Here is a 9,488-nt window from a genome sequence, read left to right as displayed (position 1 = left end):
GGTAAACAAGGTGACAGCCGTGTTGTGTGACTTCATCGCCTCCGTGGAGGAAATAACTGTGTTGTTTTTATTTTCTTCTGCGTCCTTCAGTCCTTTCAGCTGCTCCTCAGGTGCTTTGTTTGTCTGTCAGTCTGGCACCTGGATCATCTCCTCTCCAAGGACTTCACCTGCGCCTCACCAAACCCAGGGTGAGGTAAGAACCAGCTCTTACTCATCATCATGCTGAGCTGATGTTGTGTGGTGGTCAGTCATTATATATTTCAGTTGTGTACTTGTGAGCAGTGTTGTGTTATGCTCTTAATTGGGACACTGATTGCTGCTGGTGTTGTGGGAGTTCAGCTGAAAAGCACGTTGCCAGTTATGGAGATTATCTTTCACCCGGTCTGGTCTCTGGAGGTTTCTTCTCTGTAATATTCTGATAGGAACTAAATATAGCTTAACACACATGACAGCAGCATGTGTGTGTTCCCCACATAAGAACATGTAACAACTCAAATGCAAATGGTGGTTTCAGGTTCACATGCTGTGAGTCTTATAATTCTAATTTTCTTTTAATGTGCATATTGGCAATTTGCTGCATAGTGTTATTCCAGCTATTCCTGAAACGGTGAGTGGCAAGATACAAAAAGACGCACATCTACAGCCAGATGAAGTTCTCTGCAGGTTCTCATCTGGTTCTGCGTCTAATTGCTTTGTTTTGGGGGGCTTAGCTTTCCTCCCCACGTCTCTCTGCTGTTCTGTGCCGACTGATCTGCTCTGCTCTGTTTGTGTACTGCTTCCGCTTCATGTGTGCATAAGTGAAAAAACAAAACTCTGCCTACATGGAAGTGATGATTATTTTACAGTCTTATCAGACATTTCAACAGGTTGCATTGGCTCCAAATAATTATCTTTGAATGTATGAAAACAACTTGTGTCTTCTTCTTCTGCCTGCCTCTCCCGCTGAGGTGAGAAAACTGTGTGACATAAATTTAAAAAGGCAAAAACTAAATGCGTAGCGGACTTGTGATGTTACTGAGTGAGTGTTTGCAGGCTGGCTTTTTTTTTCTTCTTGTGTGTCTCTCCTGTTCTGAAATGGCTCTGTGGTTATGGAGGTGGGGGGCCTGTGCGGTTTTCAGGTGACCCGTAGCTGTGTGGGAGGTTTGCTTGCTGGCAGTGGTGGTGGGTCTGCCTGCCTATCGGAAATGCCGCCCTCGCTGCCTGTAAAAGCAGCCAATGTTTCCTGATGGCTCATAATGAGATACACCTCCAGGGCTGTTTATTTACAAGGCTGCGAAACAGCCCTGCGTACTCACAGGGAGGCCATTCACAATATCACTGGTGATGTATTTACAAACCTGTCCCTGCTCAGGGATGTTGACATCCGCAGCAAGGTGTGGGCGAAGTTTTATTAAAGTTTCCCCGGGCTTGTTGCCAGCCATGTATATCCCAGCAGATAAAAATCTCTCTGAATTGCGGTGAAGTTCAGAGGATTTCTGTTGTGTTGTTGGTTTTAAACAAGATTGTGGACTGACACAGCTGATAACAAGTTGTAGCTTATGGTGCCTCTTGTAGTTTTTTTTTTTTTTTTTTTTTAAGCATATGGTGGCATATTTTAATTTTTGGAAGTTTCTTGTTCAGTGGTTCAAATCCATCTTCTTTAAGCGGCAAATTAATCACTTGAGCAAAGTTGAGACGTGATCTGAATAATTCACCTGCAAAACCAGAAGTCTTGACAGTTCTGGAAATGATAAATCTAACACATCGCGTTTTCACTCTGCCAAACTGAGTAGCTGGAACTCAGACTGATCTAGATTCTCTACGTTAAATTTAGGTTTGAATCGTTGTTTTCTCTTTGCGTTCTCAGGGGTATAGACGCTCTAAATCTGACTGACACATCCTGCTGGCTGTTCTTTTTAGCTTGTGTAAACAAAACCAATAAAACACCTCCCACTGCGACACACAGCCCAGGATGTCGGGCTCAATCAAATAAAAGTTAATAAGAATAATTTTTTTTATGTAATGCAACCAATCTGATAACACTACACTCTATTTTCAATACCACAGTTGGACTCCATTTATTTCGTTTTATTTTATTTTAAATGCAATTAAACTTCCCATCCCAATTTGAATTGGCTGCACACACAAGATAGCCTTGTTCAGGCTTTCCAACCTCTGAGGACTGAGCAGAGTGGAAACATAGCAGAAATCCCCACGGTGTGCACGCTGTGATGTAGTGGCAAATAAAAAGGTAGGTAAACTATTTCCTTCCTGTCAGTCACAGAAATAATCCAGAGGGATTTAAAAACACTCGTATACAGTGAAACGGATAACAGGGGATTTTTCCACATTACAGTTATTGTATAACCCCCCCTCCCAAAAAAACAAAAAACAAAAACACAACATGACTTAAATGAGTTTGATAGAGTTTTTGGTGAGTGTGGTTAATATTACACATGAGAGGCCTGAGCTGACATTAATATTGTACGTATGCCAACGTGCCAACTTAGTTTCCACTGTGAGAAAGAACAAAGTCGGCCACAAGAGGCAATGACGATGTCCAAACAAGGACACAGATGTGGATGAAACGCTGCCGGATGGAAATATCGGCTAATACCGCTGTGATGAGGGAGGGGAGGTGTACGCCAGCGGCACCGCAGAGTCACTTAACCCCAACGGAAAATGTATTGCTCAAAGTAAACAAGTGGTCTGTGTTACCGCAAAATATGATACCGTGTAAATCGAGCTATCAGGATCCACTGAAGCAGAGATGAGTGAGGTTTTCTGAACCCAGTTTTTTTTTTTTTTTTTTTTTTTTTGGTCGGTCCACGTACAAGTAGCGACATGCCTCTCATCGAATCATCGGTGATGTTTACAGGTCTGGAGCTGGATAATTGCTCAGCTGGAGCAGTGAAAGACACACCAGAGAGGAAGACAAACAGGATGCAGCGTGAATGATGAGGGGCGGGTGGTGGGGTTGGGGGGGGGCTGGCAGGTTGAAATGGAGCATGCTCTTTTGGCACACGTCTTGTCCCTTGAATCCAAGCCACCTGTATTAACTCGTGACTAACCTGATTAACCTGTTCATAGATCTGAGAGCTGCAGATACAGGAATGATAGATTTCTGGGCTGGCAGCCAAGGGGGCCATCTTGAAGGAAATGGTTTGTGTAATTAACAGAGGAGCTGAGCAGAATGACAGGGGGTAATTGTGGCGTTTGCACATGATGTGTTATTGTCGTTGAAGATGCCTCCCGGGCTGTTATGGGTACGGCCGGCTGCTCTTTTGGGTTTTCAGATGGGAAATGGACACCTGGCAGCACCAGACATGCAAACTCCTCACAGACTCTGCACCTGAGCTCCTTCAGTTAGTCTGCGAAATAGCAAAAACTCATCATGAAAAAGTTCAATCTCCCAACTCCCTGTTTATTTACCCCACCCTCTCTTCCCCAGGTTTTGCTTAATTATATTTGACATTGAGAAACAGAAACATGGTTTGAGGTTTTTTTTGAGTTCCTTTTTCTCTGTTATCTATGACAGTCTGAAACCTGAGTTGTCCACTAATCGGTGTCCTTGGATAAGATGCCGTGCTGATCATAGGATGTGTGTGGTGTGTTGTAATGGTCCCCAAATTGATTTCTGGTTGAAGAAAGCTCTTCCTTGGCTCCCCTTGAAGCAAGTTTAGTCATGGTCATTCTAGATAATCCACAAATTATTTTCAAAAAAAGAATTTTCTGTAAAAAAAAAAAAAAAAGCCAGTGACATTTGTGTGGAGAGATATCACAAGGCGCTCTGTTTATTGTGGCATGCTGAGCCAAAAATATCTGCTTTAATGGAATTAGAGCAAAGCAAGAAAAAGAAATAAATCAAAAAATAGAGATGGGATACATTAAATTTAGATATTTATGTACACATGTGTCATTGAAATTAAGTGAGGAGGGAAGATAAAGAGCAGCCTGCGAACGTCTTAAAAGGCAGGAGAATCTCAGTGGAATTCCCCACAGTCTGCAAAAACATCAGACATCAAAAGGTGATCTACAGTAACACCGACGAGTATATTAAGTCATCTTTCAGAGGAGATATTGATTTATTTATTTATTTTTTTTGTGGATAATGAACTTGAATGCAAATTTAGATCATAAATAGATGAAGGAGTTGACTTAAGTGATTTCAGGTGGATATGAGGTCTCCGACATGCCAGACATTGCCCCCACATCTGGGGCCTCATTGGATCATGTTTTCCTCTGCTCCCCTAACCCCCCCCCCCCCCCCCCCCCCCCGCCACTGTTTCCTATTTCTGACAGATGTCAGGCATGCTGCGACAGGCCGAGCCCCAGAGATTTTGCAGCGAAAGGAAACGTAGGGATCAAGAGGGAGTCTATCTTATCACCGCAGGTATAAAAGGAGATTAGCAGTCGCACCTGAGGAGAAGCCCGTGTTGGTTTACATGAAGGGGGGGGGGCGGGGAGGGGGTCGCGTTATGACCGGCTAAACAAAGGTGGTGTTGGAGAACGGCTCGATACAGCCAACCTATCAGTTTTTCTTTTCCCAGATCAGGCAATTACACCTCACCTCTATCGCCTTTATCCACGCCAACATCAGGTTTGGGCTCGTTTTGTCGCAGCCTGTTCGCAGGAGACTGTGTCATGTTATATGTAGCATTTAATATCACTCCCTGCTGATGAATCAAGTAACTGAAGGCTAATCTACCGAGCTGGATGTGTAGTTGCATTACCGGGAGAGCAGACTGACATTCTGTTAACATCTTGCTCCAGTCTGACATGTCGTCTGCAGATTCACGTCTGCCTGATGTTGGTTCGCCGGGAACAAGCTGCCTTACACCTGTCTGTCTTCTGGCGGCCAACAAACTCGGGGCTGACGTCAAGCAGATGTTTAGATTGGTGCATAATCGGTACACATGATGATTTATTATTCTGTCTGTTTTGAGTAGCTTTACAATCACATGTTGAGTTTCACTGTGCAGGCCATCGCAGCGGTGCATCTCTTATGTGTGACTTTTATTTGCCTTTAAAATGTTTTATAGCCGCTGCCTCGTTTGAGTCGGCACTTGAGTGCTCCTCAAGTCCGTAAGTGATGTTGTTGTATCGTGTGTGTTTATGCATGTGACACGCATCCAGGAGAGGATGCAGCTCTTTGTCTGTGGTAGTAAAATGTCGCTTTGACAGCCAACACACAAACTCTTCCATTGGATGCAATTAGGAATAAATTACACTCAGTTCACCTCAAATTTAAGATATTTAGTCTTGAGTGCGGTAATACATTAGATTTATGGTTAATTGGCCAGAAACATAGTTAGTTTGAAGTGATGCAGTTCAGAACTATTTTGTTAATCACTTATTTCAGTCATTAGTTCAATAATGCAAAACAGTTTCTTCTCCAACGTACCAATTTTCTCAGTTTTCTAACACTTTGAGTTGACAATCAATGGATTTTATTTTATTTTTTGGATTATTGCTTTGTCAAGGCAAGAACTCCACGCTTGCCACTTTGCCAAATTGCTGTTTCCCTGTTTTGAATCCATGCGGGTGCTGCTTTTGCATGCCAGTCACAGTATCATCACAGCTGCTGATTAAAAGCACCACGTGGAATAGATGAGGCAAATGAATTAATTAAAAAAAGAAAAGAAATGGAGATGTCATCTTAGGTGGGAAGCAGCGATGAAATGCCACGTTGCATCAGAGTCACATTAATTATGTGATCTTGTCACATCCTCTTGAGTATATTCGCAGTAAGGTGGCCGATGGGAACACGCGCCAGTGTTTGTAATGTCGTTGCGATTCCAGGAGATTCCTTGATGGAGGCATTGAGAAGGAAAAAAAAAAATTTGTTTCACATCAAAAAAGGCTGTACACACAACGTGGTGTGGAGGAGTCAGTGAATGCATCGCTGTGGAGCATCCTCGCGTTTGTTTGTTTGCATGAACACATCACTTGTGAGTGCCACTTTCAATGTGCCAACGCACACTTGATGATGGGTGATGCGTGAGACAGTGTGACCAAGTCTCCCCCCCCCCCCCCCCCCCCCCCCCACCTCCTACAACCTCCTGCTGAGACTCTTAAATATGGTCAGACACACGCCGACTGATGGCCATCAATAATGCACATGGCGGGTGAATCGGGAACCGACATCGCCATCAGGGACAATTGGTGTGTCCCTGCAGGAAGCCGCCCCCCCCCCCCCCCCTCCTCTCCCATCTCCAAAGAAGGATGGCTTCAATTTTCTATCTGTTGATGAGAAAAAGTGGAAGGGAAAAAAAACAAACACACAGAAAACACAGCAAAACCTCGGCCGAAATCTGAGTGAGTATCAACGTCCCATCTAATGTGTGATTATTAACATTAAGTCCCTGCGTGAGACAGCCGGGTGTTTTGTCCCGGAGAAATGGCTCTTTATAATGGTTTAAGCATCCGGTAACAGATGAGACAATATCTTTCAGAAACGCAGCAGGGGGCCCAGCCCAGCTGTTGGCATGAAGTGTGTGTGTGTGTGTGTGTAGGAGAGAAACATGCTGTGTGTGTGAGTGAGTGGGAGGCAGAGATTGGAAAGTGGGGTGTCAATTTGTTGGTGAGCAGAGTGTAGAAAATCTAAAAAGACTCGGTATCTCAGCACGTCGTTTCAGCTTCAGTGGTGTTTGTGTGTAATGGATTTCACTCTGCCATGAGGAATTAGGAGTTTATCAAACGTCACAATGAAAGTAAAAAATCATTTGGAAGCCAGACAGGAGAATCTTTCAAGTCAGGCTCATGTGGCAGATTTTTTTTTTTTTTTTTTTTTTCCCCGTGTTTCTTTTCTTGAAAACAAAAAAAGTTCTTTGACAAAGCTGGATGTGGATCAAAGAACAGTAGAGAAGTGTGCACAGCAGCGTTTCCACATGTGGCTGCGCTGGCATCCCTGTAAACCGCTGCCTCTGCCTCGGGGAGAACAGAGCGACGTTTCGTCTTCGTCTTAGGTAATGTCACACTCAGACTTGAACGGTGCCGTTAGCAGCTCCCGCTCATTCGGTCTGGAAGCCGTTGCCCCGCCACTTCCTCCTCCTGGTCTGTGACGACAGCCCGCCGAAGCTCTAATGTGCACGACCACCTAGCGTTCCTGCACGGCTGGAAGAGAAGGGAAGGGGGGGGCAGGGTTGTTGGAGGTGGTTTACTGGTGATAGAGCTGGTGGAAACTCCTTAACCACCATGCCTTCCCAGTTCTGGTATGGAAACGGGACCCATTTTGGGGTTTTCCTCTTGAGACGCGTGGGTGAAGCGGATGCTCGAGCAGTGAAATGGTCACTAGGAGAAGAATGGAAACGTGTAAAAGGGTGAGGCAGTTTTTCCTTCACACCCCCCCCCCCCCCCGCCCCGCCTCGTAATGACTGTAGCATCACTGCAGCGTTATAACGTCACTTACAGTTTTAGGGTCAGTACGTTAATGTAATAAATTTATTCATAGCCTGCTTGTAGCCTCAAGGGCTGGTGGGCATCTTCCTTAATAAGGTACTGACATCTGTCTGCTGAGATTGCCGACTGAGCGCCGTCTTCCACAAATGGGGGCCAGAGACCCCGAATGTGTGAGCGTGCGTTCTGTCATTGTTTCTGCAAACGACACACGCGTAGCCAGACACAGTATTTGGCTGCGTGCCATCAATGCACCATGAACAGGAGTGAAATGAACACATTAGGTCGAGTCATTGAGCAGCCTCCCACCCATACTCAGTCATACCTGTATTTAGCATTATGTCCTCCATGTAACTACTGATTTTTAATTTAGATTTTTTTTTTCCCCCCATGTTGCCGAATGCGAATGCATTTTTTTTTCTTTTTTTTTTTTTTGCTACGAGTAATTCTCCGTCAACATGTCATATGAAACGTGGAATCGCTTCATTACATGGTAGATTTTATTTCCTGTTTCTCTTCCCAGCCTCCATCTTTCCACCGCTCCCCTCCACCAATAATAATTGCATCGACACTGGAGGCAGTGTTTCCGAGCAGCAGCTCATGTGAAATGCATAGATAAAAGGCCGTTCTGCCCCCTCCTGCACCATCAGTTACCAATAAATGATGAGAGTCATGGATAGTTCACCAGACTACATTTATCCACTATATTTTTGAAGCCTGATTTTAAAATCTACTTTTTTTTTTTTCTCAGTCTTCAGGGCGGGGGCTCCTTCACATCACAAATAGCAGATGGGAACGCTCCATCTGATTATTATACTTTTGAAAGTATCTGCGTGACAGAGAATCAAATCACGCCACTGAGCATGTCTGAGTGCGACAGCTGATGATATGCAATAAGAACAGAGAAGCAGAGTATTTCTATAGGTAGCTTCAGACGCAGGCATGCAGGAGTGGCACATTTAGAAATGTCAGTTACGGTGCACTGAATTAGGATGAAACTGAAGAGTTGGGGTGAAGATTTTTAGTGTTTGTAGCAGATTGTCTATGAATGAATGTGTTTATACATGCAGCTTATTCCTCTGGTGTGCTGCGTACTTCAGTAAGTGCACTCAGGTGTGCTCACTGGTGTGAAATCCATCCCAAATCACATCGTGCCGTAACTGTTGGTCACCAGCCTGACAGCTGCTCTGCTCACTTGAAGTTTTTACTTCCCTTTGAGTCATGCGACACAGATGTTGAGGTTCACCCTCCACGATGTGTCCTTACTGACTATTCTTCACACGTAGTGTGCAAATTGAGATGCAGCAACAGGAACTGTGTGTTCGAGCCAGCGTGACTTTAGATTTGTGGTTTGTTCAGATGAGTCTAAATGGTTAATTAAAAGTCCCAGTGAACTTCCTCCATTTGAATTATTAATTTTTTTTTAATTCAACTTTTCCCACCAAAGCTTCACATGGTTTAAAGGCATCGGTGCAGTTCCATTTTTAGAAACCTGCTGAAACTTTAATGTGCCTTTTTAAAGTTCACAGAAATGGTATAAAACTCACACTTAGGTGGATTCACAAGTAAAAATAAAAACTGGTGCAAAATAGCACATGTATCCAAGATTATAACGGTCAGGATAGAGGACACAAAGGAAAGTAAACTCACCTCAGTGTCACTTCAGCCCATGTCCTTTTTAATGAGTGCCAATAAAAGCGAAATGTCCAGACCGCTGATATAATGGCTGCTGTAGCGTTGTCCTGCAGGGCAGAAAAGGTGAAGGGGAGATTGAAAAGTGTGGGTGCCCTTCTTTTGTGTGTGTCTTATAGGTATCAGAAAGTGGAGTTTGTAAACTGCATGAAATCTGAAAAAAGGAGGAAGAATCAACAATGAGCACATTCAACAGCCTCTAGGGAAGCGCGGTGGGAAGATGGCGGAGCTGCCTCCTGATTTTTGTGGCGTACTTTAAAGCAGGACATTAAAGAATTGGAATCTGGTGGTGGGGGGGGGGGTGAGAATTTGGAGGAGTGTCTGCAAACCTTTTTGCCTCCTCACTCTGCCAAATTCTGTCCATTAGTGTGAGTGGTGCGTTTCCACACTGTGGTTACTTCTCTCTTCAGGTTGACTTA

Source organism: Echeneis naucrates, chromosome 19 (genome assembly GCF_900963305.1).
Source record: "Echeneis naucrates chromosome 19, fEcheNa1.1, whole genome shotgun sequence".
NCBI classification, from domain to species: Eukaryota; Metazoa; Chordata; class Actinopteri; order Carangiformes; family Echeneidae; genus Echeneis; species Echeneis naucrates.
The sequence above is the reverse complement of the archived record's forward strand: the minus strand, read 5'-3'. Positions refer to the sequence as shown.